Source organism: Euprymna scolopes, chromosome 14, assembly GCF_053919585.1.
Source record: "Euprymna scolopes isolate OS-2025 chromosome 14, ASM5391958v1, whole genome shotgun sequence".
NCBI lineage: Eukaryota > Metazoa > Mollusca > Cephalopoda > Sepiida > Sepiolidae > Euprymna > Euprymna scolopes.
In genome coordinates, this window is record NC_136495.1 from 126,667,439 (window position 1) to 126,682,884 (window position 15,446).

Here is a 15,446-nt window from a genome sequence, read left to right on the forward strand (position 1 = left end):
GTTTTACGAATTTACACAGACTTTTAGACAACATACAACAATCGAAGCAATTTTCATTAAAATGTCTTGGGATTCATAAAGGTGACTTCCAAAAGGGATGTGAACGTTAGGATAATGCAGCAAGCTTTCTTAAAGGTTAAATTATTATAAAGTGATGAAGTGTGCTGACCTTTATGAGCTTACATCCCACTGTAGTTTTCCTGTTCACTTTTACATACATAGTTTTTCTTCTCAGATTATCACCATCTAAAAACATAAGTTTCACGTTGAAATAAAATTGCAAAAGAAAAACATATTCAAATGATTTTTAGATGAGGAATCGTTTTAATCAGAACATTCTAATAATTTGATCATCCACAGTATCCACATTGATTCGGAAGATCAACTAGAGATCAATGATACACCAACATTAGGCAAGAAAAGTTACTTTGTCGGCTGCTTGCATCACTTTCTACGCATTCTGTTTTTTATAATGACCTTTAGCGAACTTTTATATTCTAGGGGATGGGGATCCTTCCGGGCCGGCCCGATTATATTCTCCAATCACTATTTAAAAATTCATTAAGAAACAAAAAATAATATTTATTGAAAGGGAGATAAATTTATTAGGATTTTTATATCAATAGAAAAATAAAATATGTAACATTTTAAAAGTAAAAAGACAATATATATATATGGCAATATATATATATATATATATATATATATATATATATATATGGCAAAAACAATAGGGCTAAAGGTAAAAACACTCTAAAAGTGTACTTCTACCAGGATATATTAACTAGAACGTTGTAAAAACATCTGAACACCTCAGGGTTTGTATATGTTTTATCGTTTGCCTTTCTTTTTTTGGATAATCTTGTATTTTTGCCCAATCGCTATTGCTGCGCTGACAACATTGAAACACCGAACAGATATTTATATGCGAATTGCGTGCATTGTACAGATCGCCCGAAAATGTTGTTGTGTAAATTACCGTACTTATGTTTTTAAAACTATTTTCGGTTTATTTTGTATGATTTTTTTTTATATCGATTGTGTATTTGTGCATTTATATCTCCCACGAGCTACTATATAAATTATTTAAAACTCCTTATTTGATTATTCTAGATGAAACATTAATGATTAAACATTATAATCCCTGGATAGAATTAACAAAATATTTTAAGGCATAGGCAATAATATTTATTTCGAGGGATAAACAAGCTTCTTGGGAGAGATTTCATATAATCCCACAATTATCAAGGTTAATTTGTTGGATATGATTGGAATCTGCATTAAAAATTATCCTCTTTGGCTTTATTTTAAACAATATAGTTTGAGTCACAATATTAGAACAAGACCAAATAAATATAAATCTGCCTGATGGGTACTGAATTTCGGTAATTGAACTGGCAATTCTGTGGAAGATCAAAGTCAGTCGCATAATGATGTCATAGAAATACCACCCATATCATAACTTAGTGGTTCTCGGGTTGAGAATATTGTGGTTTAAATCATATCATAGCATGATAAGAGAAAACTGATTTTTCGTTCATCAAAATTTCTAACTGTAAATTAATCAATCACGACGTGTTAAAAAATAACTTGTGGTCTGATAGCTGTATATATTATCGCACAGATAAAATATTTAAAAACAGTAAGTATAGTCATGCTTCTTAGAAATGTATCAATACAAAATGATATGTGCAATGAAACAAGATTGGAAGTTATAAAATTCATCAATGTTCAGTTGAACTGGCATTAATACATTACTCTGAAAGATTGTTTTCATTCAAAGTATAAAATACTCTACAGTACACACTATGTTGGTTTTAATAAGTTTTCAGTCCGGTTATCGTATGAACCTTGTATCTTTTTTCTAAAATATAAAAGAACACAAAAACATCCCCATTGCAGAAGTGTATTTAATTAAATTATGTAAAATTTGTTTTTACATTTGGAAATCTAAATTAGATAAAGCTACAAGATTCAAAAAAGTTATTACGTGTAGACTATGTATTTCTGGAGTAAATGCAAGTATTAATGCTTTATTTACAAATAATCATCAGTTTACACTTAATACACCATGTTCAAATAAAAAAAAGCATATTTGCTTTTTCATATCGACAAATTGTGGAAACGCCTATATTCAATTTAGCTGTGTTTACTGATTATATTTTAAAGTAAAATTGACAACATAAAACTAGCACATAAAATTAATTGGATATGTAAGAAATATTTTTTCAAAAATTCAGAATCATCATTAAATTAACCCTGAAGAAATCATTTTTCAGCATGTAAATCTTTTTGTTGATTGGAGTCAAAGAATAAAATGCCACTTAATTTTATTAAAATATTTTTCATGAAAATTTAAAGAATTGAATTTGTCTATAACATATCAACTCTCCTTCTTACTTGGATCTTAGGAAAAACTCCCTCGTATTTACTAATATTTGTAGTGTAAAACTTCAAACAAAGAAAACATGTTTTTGATTGGAAAAATACGTAATAAAGCACTTATCAACAAATAAAAATCAAATCGTAGCTCCACCCCGCCTCCCTACCTTAGAGAACACCCAACATGTCCAGACATACTTATCAAGAAATCATCTAACTATCGACACCCCAACAACCTAAACCTTAGGACTCGAACTTTAAAGTAACCCCATCTACTTACCCCTACATATCTCCCTCTCCCTAAATGTATCCCTATGTCCTTAGCCACACCAGATATGAACTTCCCAGATCCCCCACAACCACCTAATGTTCTTGAACTCCAAAACTAAAGCACTACCGACCTATCAAACACCCCCTCCCACCTTCCCCTTTTCCCTTGTAATTTTCGGCTTTTCTCGCACCCTTCCACTGACATAATTCATTCTTCCATTCCACCATGAACGACCATTCATGTAAAGTTTGAGGAGGCTACATGACTGCCAAAAAGCAGTCGCGTAGCTGAAACAATAATGTAACTGAACAGAAAAAAAACTGTAATAAAAAATAAACCGCATATTTCCTCTACAAGAGTATTGAGCACTTTTTCAGGTTTTTATTAATTACCATTTTTACTATATATATATATATATATATATATATATATATATATATATATATATATAACATAAGGGGTCTTAGCTAAAGTCAAAACGGCAATCAAAACTCATGAATAATTCTTCGCATAAGTGTTTATAAAAAATAGATGAATTGATAGCCATCAGCTATAATCGAATCCGAAAACAAAACTCATGAAGAATTCTTGGAAACATTATTTGTTACAAATAATTTGAATGCCAATATAATTAAACGGCAGCCACTCAAAGGAAAATATATCAGCTGACACACACGCTCTCATATTAATACAGAAATGTATAAATATCTATATCTATCTATCTATCTATCTATATCTATATATATATATATATATATATATATATATATATATATATAATTTAAATTTAATAATACTTATCATTTATAGCTTCCAGCACTAATGTTTCATGCGGTATAGGTTTACATATTCCTGGTCATAAGCTTCGAACTTAGCTACAAAGTATACTTTTCCAGGACTCTGCCTCAGCGCCACTAAAAAATTTACAAGGGTAGCTAATAAATATCAATAGACGTATTCGAGCTAATACAATTGACAATCTACAATGTTTGCTGGAACGAAAACCGTGAACGTTGCATAGATGCTACCTGACTATCTCTTTCGTAATTCCGCGAACATTGTCTAGATCTACGTATTTTTTTATGTGCTTGATAATTGTAATCGAATAATAGTTGTTCTTCATATATGCATACACTAGGGTTTCAATCTTAATGTACGATTGACAATACCTGACGCTCATGTGATTCGAACACAACAACGAGATTTTGGTCCAATTTGCTAAGGCTCTACATGAGGGCCACCTTACAATGCCAGGGTACTGATGGGAATCAAGAACAATGAAACGCCAAATTCGAGCGAATAATATTGACAATATATAGTGTCTTCACACACGCACGCACACACACACATATGTGTGTGTGACTGTATGTCTCTGTATGTGTCATTTTCTTTGTGTATATACATATGTATAATATATATATATATATATACATGCACACGTGTATATATATACATATATACATATATGCATGTACAAATATACACACCCACACACACCCATATTCCGTAGTCAGGGGGTAGGACTGCTGACTGTCATCACGACGGTTCTAGGTTCGATCCTCGGTTTGGGAGAGGTGTTAGTCTAGCGGCACTGATGAGTTGTGAAACAACGAAACAGGTCTGTATGTCGATGACTAAAATATATTTTATAAAGCTCCCCTCTTCGGTAGAGCACTCTCGTAAATTATCTTACTCGCTACTTAATTTAGCTGAAATAATGCGAAGCTCGCGATTTGTTTACAAACAAACGTTTGAGCCCTCTACGAGTGGCGGACGGGTGTTTATTTATTTAAATAGACATTCGGACAGTTTAATTTCGGCCACCGATTCCGTAGTCAGGGGGTAGGACTGCCGACTGTCATCACGACGGTTCTAGGTTCGATCCTCGGCTTGGGAGAGGTGTTAGTCTAGCGGCACTGATGAGTTGTGAAACAACGAAACAGGTCTGTATGTCGATGACTAAAATATATTTTATATTTTATATATATACATATATATATATATATATATATATATATATTGACATGTGGGAAGAAGATTTGTTAGAGATTAGCTTGGGCCAGATAGACAGCGAGACACTTTGGCATTGTTTTTGGCAAGATACCAATTAGATTGAGATGCATTAAACGTTTTCATCTACTCCTTAACCTTTGCTAATACACCATTCAATCAATTTCCTTCTCTCTTTCTCTGTTCCGGTATATCAAGGTTCACAATCTTATCTAAACAACGCTAAAGAGAAGTCGATCCTTACTGCTTTTGGCAGTTGCCGTCGCAGCCTATCGTATTTGTGGGCGGTTTAGCGTGGGAAACAGATAGATGGGGTTGGGAGAAAGATGGTTTACACATGGAACAAGTAATCGTGATGGCCATTCAAATCTATCAAACCTTATCGATGTTCGGTCAAACTATAACGGGAGCTTGATTCAATCTCGGTTAAAGGCAGAGCGGGTCGGCAAGCGTCAAAATGATATAGCGCTCGAATTCTCTTTTCTCCTAATCGCTCACATTTCTGGCTACTGCCCAGCCGATCCCAAAGCAAAACGATTATGTTAGAAAACAAAAGGAAATTTTGATTGAAAAACGACATCGATCAGGCAAACGGATTTAGAACAAAGGAATATCTGTAAAATCTTACAATTCTTTTTTTTCCTATATTATTAGGAAACATGCAGTGATGTAAGTTGTAAGTATATATGTATATATATATATATGTATATATATATATATTTATGTGTATATATATCAACGCTATTTATAATATGTTTTCCAAAACCAAATGCAACGGAAGTACAATATATTATAAGCATTGCCCATAGACACTTAACTACTCTTGATAGCTAAAGTAGAATTAAATTTATTATTTACTTATTAGATATAAAACGTCAACGTTGTCCAGTCGACAATATGTATTTCAATAACACGAACTCCATATTCCTGCATTTGATAAAAAAATATAACAATCCTTGCCTTCTAATTCTAGATAGTTAAAATTTGTCGAAATATCTTACACTCGAACGCAATAGCCTACTATTAATAATATCCCATTCTAGAAAAGAAACAAGGTATTAAAAATGTCTGATGTAGCACCATAACGACACGTTTACCAACATTCGCTTATCGACTCATTGATTTAAAAACTTAGGTGTTTAATCGACATTTTATATGCTTTTCACTTCCCATATCACGATACAAATTATAGCGCGTTTTACTTTTCGCTTTTCTACTTTTCATTTACTTACGACCCTTTTCGCATCATAAAATTCATGAATTCTACCTAAAGTAGTCGAATCGAAAGCGCTCGTGATAACTATGAAACGTCCATTATTATTTTTGATTTTTATATAAAAAAGTTTATACGAAAACTCGAAAATAAAGACGGAATATAAAGCATATTCGTTGTATCCAATTACAGCCACTTGAATGTGAATATACATATATATATATATATATATATATATATATATATATATATATATATATATATATATATATATCGTAGGAAAACTAAAAGGTAATCTACATAATTGAAACAAGGGGAAATAATCGTCATGCCAATTTAAGATTACTAGCAAAACTACCCGTCGTTGACTGGGTCCATAAACAACCTACAGAAAATGTAATATGATTTATGGAAGTACGATAGGTTATGAAAAGGAAGAGATGTAAAGAGATAGCTTCGAATTTGGGGGTATCAAAACCAAAGTAAAATATGATAAAAGTGAAAATAAAATAGATAAACCCCATAATTTATTATACCATACCTGTTCATACTGAAACATTACCACAATATTCTGTGGATCTATATTAACAAACCTTGTTTAACTTTGTGACATATTTATATTCTATGGAGGTCAGGTTCGAACGAACACCGCGTAATTTTATTACACCATATTTTTTTTCAAACTGAAACATAATTATCAAAGTATACTTACGTAGATAGGTATTAAAAGTCTTTATTAATGTGTGTGCCTATTTCCATTCTATGGAGGCCAGGCACGAACGCAGACCCCACAATTGTATTATATCATCCCTATTTAAGTTAAAACATACTTATCAAAGTAGTATGTACATATATATCAAAAACACTTATAAATGTTTTTGTTTTTTTTATTTTTAAATATTTTATTTCCAAACTTTGTGAAACAGGCGGGAACGCAGGCCCCACAATTTTAATGAACCACGGTTCTGCCAGATCAATAATTCCTGTGTCTCGATACATCTTCTATCATTATATGTAATCATTTTTTTTTAAATAGTCAACAATATAGGTACCTATCCGTGACCACACACACACACACACACACACACACACACACACACACACACACACACACGCGCACGCACACACACATATACATACATTCAGCTTTATATTATAGATTTACACGAGTAGAGCCGGTAACATCATTGACTGGTAATATTTGTCCTAAAAGCGAATGCTATTATGTAGGATAAATTTCCCCGTATCGAGAGATATATAGAAGATCGTGTAAGTTTAAACAAGTAATAGCATTACTTTGTCTTCTCTTGTTGATTGGATTTTATAAGAGAATACAAAACAAATTGCGTAGGGATATCGTGTGTACAATACTAGTTTTAGTGAGTGTATATATATATATATATATATATATATATATATATATATATATATATATATATATATATGAAATATGTCAGGTCATGTCATATGCTACTGGTACCATGTAACCCGGTAATACCTGCCTCATGATCGGGCCACCGGCGACAAAACTGGTTCACGCACCAGACTTGTTTGCTGAGGAGGCTGGCTAGTCTCTCTGAAGGATTAAAAACTAGACCTTCCAAAGGGCGAATGAACCCTTTTTGGGGGTCAAGGCCAACTAGCACCGTGTGTGTCTATGTGTATGTATATGTGTGTTGGGTTGGAGAGGACTCCCGTATGCCGTGGTGAAGGCAACCTTCTAGAAGAAGCTAATCTCTGATTAAAAAAATAACAATAAAGCGGGAGACCAGTATCCGCATTAAGCTGGTCTGCAGTTAAGCCTGTTGCTGGCCATCTTGCTCTTGCTTGATGCTGGATCTCAACATCTTGATCCGAGTGAGAGACTTAGCTGTCGTGCAAAGCTAAGACTTTGTAACGTCATCTGTGTATAGATACTCCCTCAGGCATTTTTCTACTGAAATCGTCCTGTGGGGATGGAAGTCATTTTTGGGCTCATGGACTTTAAGTGTCTGAGGGAGTGGCACTCGTCCGACAAGACGTGGCAATCATCATATATGAAATTAACAACGATTGTAAAGCCGTATATCTAACTTCATTTTTTCTGACTGCATCTTTACCAGAATGCATGGTTGACGAAATGCGTGAGCCGGATTTATTGACTGTATTCCTTTTAGTCGCGTGCAAGCGACCCTATAAGTAATTCCGTCGGTCCGTCGGTCTGTCGGTCGGTCTGTCGATCTGTCTGTCGGTCTGTCCGTTACAGTTTTTTTGCTTGGCCTTTTTCGGTATGATCAAAGTAATGTTGTTAATAGATGCTGCACTCAGCCTTTTAAGATATTCTTGGCCTTTTGACCACGATTGACTGTATTTTTAGCATGAATAAAAGATTTAATATCTCAAAGTGTAGTATCTGTTCCGGCAGATAGTGCAAGCAAAGACCATATATCAGACGTTGGTCAATGTAGGGACAACCCTTCATACCAATTGTCACTACCAAGCTCCCATTTCTCACCCATCGGGAGCTGATCCCCTTTTCTCTCCCGCCTCCTTCTCTCTCTCCACATTAAAAAACGGCCTTGTGCCTAATTTGCTCAGTGGGGAAACAAATAAATACATACTACAAGCAAAGGGCATATGTGGGGGAAACCCTACATATAAGACCTTGGGTCAATGTAGGGGCAATCCTTCATACAAATTGTCACTATCCAGCTCCCCACTCCCCGGGAAGCTGTCCCCCATTTCCCCTTCACTCCTCACATAAAAAATCGGCCTTGTGCCTAATTTGCTCGGTGGGGGAGCAAATAAATATCCTTTTCTTGGCCTTTTGTCCAAGATCAACGTGTAGTATCTGTTCCGTCAGATACTGCAAGCAAAGACCATATGTGGGGGAAACCCCATATATAAGACCTTGGTCAATATTGGGGCAACCCTTCATACAATTTATACTATCTAGCTTCCCTACTCCGAGGGGAGTTGATTTCCATTTCCCCTTCACTCCTCACATTAAAATCGGCCTTGTGTATAATTTGCTCGGTGGGGGAGCAAATAAATACCAACCCCACATATAAGACTTTGGTCAATGTAGGGGCAACCCTTCATACCAATTGTCACTATATAGCTCCCCTACTCCCCGGGGAGTTGGTCTGAATTTCCCCTTCACTCCTCACATTAAACATCGGCCTTGTGCCTAATAAGCTCGGTGGGGGAGCAAATAAATACCAACCGTACATATAAGGCCTTCGTCATTTAGGGGCAACCCTTCATATCAATTGTCACTATCCAGCTCCCATACTGCCCGAGGAGTTGGTCTCCATTTCCCCTTCACTCCTCATATTAAAAATCGGCCTTGTGCCTAATTTGCTCGGTGGGGGAGCAAATAAATACAGCTTTTTTTTGGCCTTTTGGCCAAGATCAAAGTGTAGTATCTTTTCCGGCAGATACTACAAGCAAAGGGCATACGTGGGGGAAATCCCACACATAAGTTATTTGTCAATGTAAGGGCAACCCTTCATACCAATTGTCACTGTCAAGCTCCACTACTTCTCGGGGAGTTGGCCCTATTTCCCTTTAACTACTTACATTTAAAATCGGCCTTGGCCCGATTATTCTCTGTGGCGGACCAAGTAAATACCAACCCTTCATACAAATTGTCACTGTCCAGCTCTCCTACTTCCCAGGGAGCTGGCCCACATTTCGCCTTAACTTCTTACATGAATGATCGGCCTTTGCCTTACCTTTTCCCTTCACTCCTCACATTAAAAATCGGCCTTGTGTCTAATTTTCTCGGTAGAGGAGCAAATGAATACCAACCCCACATATAAGCCCTTGGTCAATATAGGGGCAACAATTCATACCAATTATCTGTATCCTGCTCCCCTACTCCCAAGGGAGTTGGTCCCCATTTCCCCTTCACTCCTCACATTAAAAATCGGCCTTGTGCATAATTTGCTCGGTGAAGAGCAAATAAATATAAACCCCACATATAAGGCCTTGGTTAATGTAGGGGAAACCATTGACACTAATTGTCACTGTCAGCTCCCCTACTCCCAGGGGAGCTCGTCGCCATTTCCCCTTCACCCCTTACGTTAAAAATCTGTCTTGTGTCTACTTTGCTCGGTGGGGGGCAAATAAATACCAACCCTACATATAAGACCTTGGTCAATGTAAGGAAAACCTTTCATACCAATTGTCACTCTCATGGTCCCCTGCTCACCGGGGAGTTGGTCTCCATTTCCTCTTCACTCCTCACATTTAAAATCGGCCTTGTGCCTAATTTGTTTGGTGGGGGAACAAATAAATACCAACCCCGCATATAAGACCTTGGTCAATGTAGGGGCAACATTTCATACCAATTGTCACTATCCAGCTCCCCTACTTCCGGGGGAATTGGTCCTCATTTCCCTTTTACTCATTACACTAAAAATCCGCCTTCTGCCTAATTTATTCGGTCGGGGAGTCTTTTAGCCGAGATCAAAGTGATGTATCTGTTCTTTCTACATGATGTGATATAAAGTGGGGGATCACTTTTCTGTATTAATTTAATGTAAAATGATCATCCACTTTACAACCAATCAGTCTCAAAGCCATTCAATCCATTATCCAGATCATTCAAGTTGTTTTTGAAGGATTCCAGTTAAGCATTCAAGTCATTGTTAAGGTCATTAAATTAATACTTACGTTCATTAAAGTCATTCTAAGTAATTTACTTTTTATTTATTAAAGTTATTTCAGCCCATTTTTCGGTCATTTAAGTTTATCTCTAAGAATGTCATGCCAATTCCCGCATTCATTCATTACACGAGCGCACACGACTAATGGCTATCGGCCTTGTTTTGATGCGTATATATATATATATATATATATATATATATATATATATATATATATATATTGAAATTTTGTAGAATTCTGCAATTTCCGTAAGAATTATGGAGGTATATATATATATATATATATATATATATATATATATATATATATATATATATATATATATATATATATTTATATATATATATACATACATATGTTTATATATATATGTATATGTCTGTATATATATGTATGTATATGCATATATATGTGTATATATGTATATATATACACACATATATAGACATACACACACATATGTACATATATATATATATATATATATATATATATATATCCAACTCGCATTAAGGTAAAAATGCCCTTTCGTATAAATAATTGAACTCATTCCAAAAGTGTCGCTAACAACAACAAATAAAATCATTTACATAAAAACGCGATGCAGTTATTAGTCGAACGAGGTTAGGCGCGTATTAGAGGTTTAAGCTTCTTATCATGGGGTCCTAATTTCGAATCTCGTTAGAGTCAGCTACTATGATGGATTGTAGACAGCGAAACACGTGTCATTGCGTAATTGTATTTTAAAAAATAATATATATGTAAATCCCAACTAAGGTGTACCGAATTATCTGGGAGAAAATTATTCTCAACTCGCATTTAGGTAAAAATACTCTTTCGTGTAAATAAGTGAACTCATTCCAAAGACATGGCTAACACACCAAAAAACAAAACAAACAAACATCTACATAAAGACGGCATACATATAAATATTTGAACTCATTCAAAATGTATCGCTAACAAAATCAAATAAAAAATCTATATTTATATATGAGCCTTTAAAATACCTGTTAAATTGCAAAATCCAACAAAAGGTATGAATGGCAGGCGTAAGTCCAAGTACTTTTTGACGCAAGGACGAATATACATATTTACTTAAAAATCGGTTCATTTTTAATTATCTCTCAGGCAAAAGTGTTAAATGCTTTTCAAGGCAACTAACTCAGATTTTTTAGATTTTCTTCTGAAACCCCTACTATATTTTGGTACAGTATATAAACCCTTAAACAATTTGCTCTATAATAAATGATAAATACGGAATCGGCATAAAGGGAAATATCTTTCTAAAGTGTATTTTGCTACTAGAAAAATCTAGCGTTCTCCTATCAATGTATAAAACGTAACATCAAGAATACATCTGTAATTTTCTTAATTAATCACGTATGCATCCAACAAATTTCGAAGATGATACCTATAATTATATAATACTCTGTTTTTATAATTGCTCCTGGTGCAATCGTCTTTCTTAAATTTGGAAACACCCGATTGTAAATAGCTATAAATATAAATATAATATAATATTAATATCTCTAATTTCTACAGATGTATCTCTTTATATTTCTATGCGTTAATAATTCCGATAATATACTTTTTAATATAAATTTATACGTGAATATTTTAATATAATTTTACATGCAATTATTAGTCTTTGATTCATCATCATCGTTACGAGTTACTTCATTGCTGAAGATTGCTCGTCAGCGTTTCGCTGCTTTATTTTACGGTGTTGTAACACTTCACGCTCAATGTGAAACCTTTCTCATCAAGTGGTACATGTATAGTTTCTAGGGTTGTGCCTTTGTTACTGGTTTTATTTATTTATTTCGACCTTGCCTATATTATTGGATCTATTTTTTCATTTGTGTTATGAAAGCTGGTGCGCCAGCAACTTCAGTCTGTGCTATCATTCCCCAATCTTTCGTTTTCACATTCATTGCCTTTGGGTGGCGCTTTATTACATGCTTTTAGCGGAGATTCTACCACAATTATGTATCCATTCTCCAATTTTCTTTATAATAGGATTTTGGGGATGCGATTGTTTTCCATTCTGACCACATTCCCAATCCATCGCAGTGGTGTAGTGGTGAGTACGACTTTTGTGCTGTCTATATTGGCCTTTTTGAGTAATTCAACATTTGGTATAAAATCGTTACATTTAATTGTCATAATTTGTCTTACATAGCGCTGTTATGTTATTTCACCCTCTTTCTGTGCGCGCTGTACGATGTGTAGGTTTTTTTTCGGATATGATAGACCAGGCAATACCACTACACTATGAATTGTGTATTTTGTTTTAGTCTAATACCAGTCCTTGACCATAATCGTTTTTTTTTTCTATTTTTCCGAATGAAGCGCACGACCTCTAGATGCGGCATCCTATCTCTCTGATTGCACGGGCGTTGATAGTCAGTGTAATTCCCACGTACTTAAAGTCTGTTACCACCTTTAATTCCTCACTGTTTATCATGCTCCATCGTCCTCATGGGTATATATTGTCATGTGATTATTAGTATATTACCTCAGTTTTCTCTGTAGTTCCGTAAAGATTTTCTGTGGCATTCTACAAAACGAGTTTACCATGCTTTGTGTCACTAAGGCGGTTTCATCTTTAAATATCAGTTCTGCTATCAGCTCGTTTTGAGTCATTATTATTGCGCTCAGTCGTGTCAAGTTGAACAGTTTGCCGTCAAATCTTGAGCGAATAAAGACGCATTCGTTCGTGTATGGATGAAGCTCTATTAGTACCGTCAGGTCAACAAAAAGGTAAAACGCGTTGGTGCAAGTACATGTCCTTGTGTTGTATCCTGATTCACCTCTATCTAATCACTCCCTTATTTGTCCATTGACACCCTCTCTCTTGTGCCTTCATAAACCGTTTAACAATTTCAATAAAGTAATCTGGACATCCAAATAATTTAATTGCTCCTCATACCATGTTTATGTCAACTGTGTACAAAAGCTTTTCAGAAGTTATTGAAGACAACATAAAGATGTTGGTGCTGTTCAATAGCATTTATTAAGAGTTGTGTTAGGCAAAGGATTATGTCAATTGTTGATTTCTCCTGCGTGAAGTCTCATTGTGATTCAGTGAGTACATTTGCTGCCAGGCCTGGGAGATTTTTTAAAAGTTTTCTTTCATGATCTGACTTGCTATGGATAGGAGAGATAAACCCTTATAATTACTGCAGTTTTTGTGGTCACTCTTGTTCGTATATATGACTGGCTCCACGATAAAGATAGAGAAACCAAAATGAACATCTCAGAACGTAACACGGCCATCAAATTAAGCAAACATTGTTTGTTTGTTTTTTAAAGCGACGGCAGGTTTCCAACGAAACTTTAGGGAGATAGATAAAAATTACTGGCTCCATAAGGAAAAAATGATGCAAATGTTGGTAGATAAAACAAAATCTGCTGGACTGTTAAAATCCCTGAATTATGTGTATGGGCTCAAGTTTCAAATGAGCTATACGTTACTGTTATCAGATGGATTAATTACACTAACTGAAAACGACCAAGTGAAAATAATATGTTGATAGGTATATCAACATGGAATCATCTACAGAGGATAATGCTCTAGACCGCATCAAAGCCATTCGACCTCAAATAAACAATAAACCAACGGTGGAGGAATTGTTAGATGCAAAATAAATAAATCAATAAGTCCCAAGAGGTCGGGCATATCCCTGCTGAACTCTATGAGGTAGGGCAAAAAATTATAAGCAAACTAATTTACTTGCTGTTTGATATACACACATCCGCGTGCATATGCTTACATGTAAAAAAATTAAATTATTTACATATTCCAACTAATTAGAGAAAGACATTGATGCGAGCATAACGGGGTGTGAGAACACCAAAGCAACCAATTCTACCAGGATATTTTTTCGTTGTCAGAGGGTTTTTTTTAAATAAAAAGTATTTAAATACTACTACGCAAATTTCAATATGTTATAATGGTATCCGATGGCAAAAGAAAAAATACAAATAAAGCGATAATTTACACCGTATTTAAAAATTAAAAAAAAACCCTGACGATAGCAAATGCCAACAAAGAAACAAATCTCTAGAAATGAACTTTTTTATTGTTAATGTTGCCCCTGCACCATTACGATACACTCGAGTTAATATCTGTCATGACGCTTGTGATCTCCGACGTTGTTTGGCTGTGAAAATAATTTTACCTATCTATCCATCTATCTATTTATCTCTCTATCTCTATACATCTATCTATCTATCTATCAATCTCTCTCTTTCTCTCTCTCTTTCTTTCTCTCTCTCTGTATATATATATATATATATATATATATATATATATATACATATATATGTCCATGTGAAAACGAGTTATCATGCAACATTCTATATGAGTAATTTAAGCAAAGAATTTAAAGAAGAGGAATTATATGCAGCTTCGTTATTTGATGGCTCAGGGATTTCAGCGATTAATACAAACTTTTATACAAACATAATTATAGATTGTTACAATGGAAGAAATGAGTTCGATGAATTTTCCCGCAAAGAAATTGAATATTTATAACTTGTGCTAAATTAATTACATTGATATTAATGAAATGTTTGCCTCCACCAAAAGTTTCACTCATAAAACAATATATTTAGCATTTATAGCTGATTTATGAGAACATCTGCAATGCAATTATGTTTCCCTTCCGTTATATCGCTGAAAAGATGACTTGTGGAAGCAATCACAATTTTAAATTGTAATAATACATTATATAAACAGAAACACACTCAAACGCACATACACCCACCCACTCACACGCATGCACACACACACACATATATATATTTATATATATATATATATATATATATATATATATATATATATATATAAGCATATATGACTGCATGTATGCATAAATATGCGTGTGTGTGTTTGCGTATGTTGCAATA

At 34.5% G+C, this 15,446-nt stretch overlaps 1 protein-coding gene and 1 pseudogene across 1 annotated transcript in view; one reads left to right on the forward strand and one right to left on the reverse strand.

The window, feature by feature from the left end:
* LOC145293372 (U-scoloptoxin(05)-Sm1a-like) overlaps positions 1–15,446 on the reverse strand; it is a 311,215-nt gene that overhangs the window by 71,302 nt on the left and 224,467 nt on the right. The gene's annotated exons all lie outside the window — the stretch shown is intronic.
* Positions 8,666–8,836, forward strand: LOC145293497 (U2 spliceosomal RNA; annotated as a pseudogene).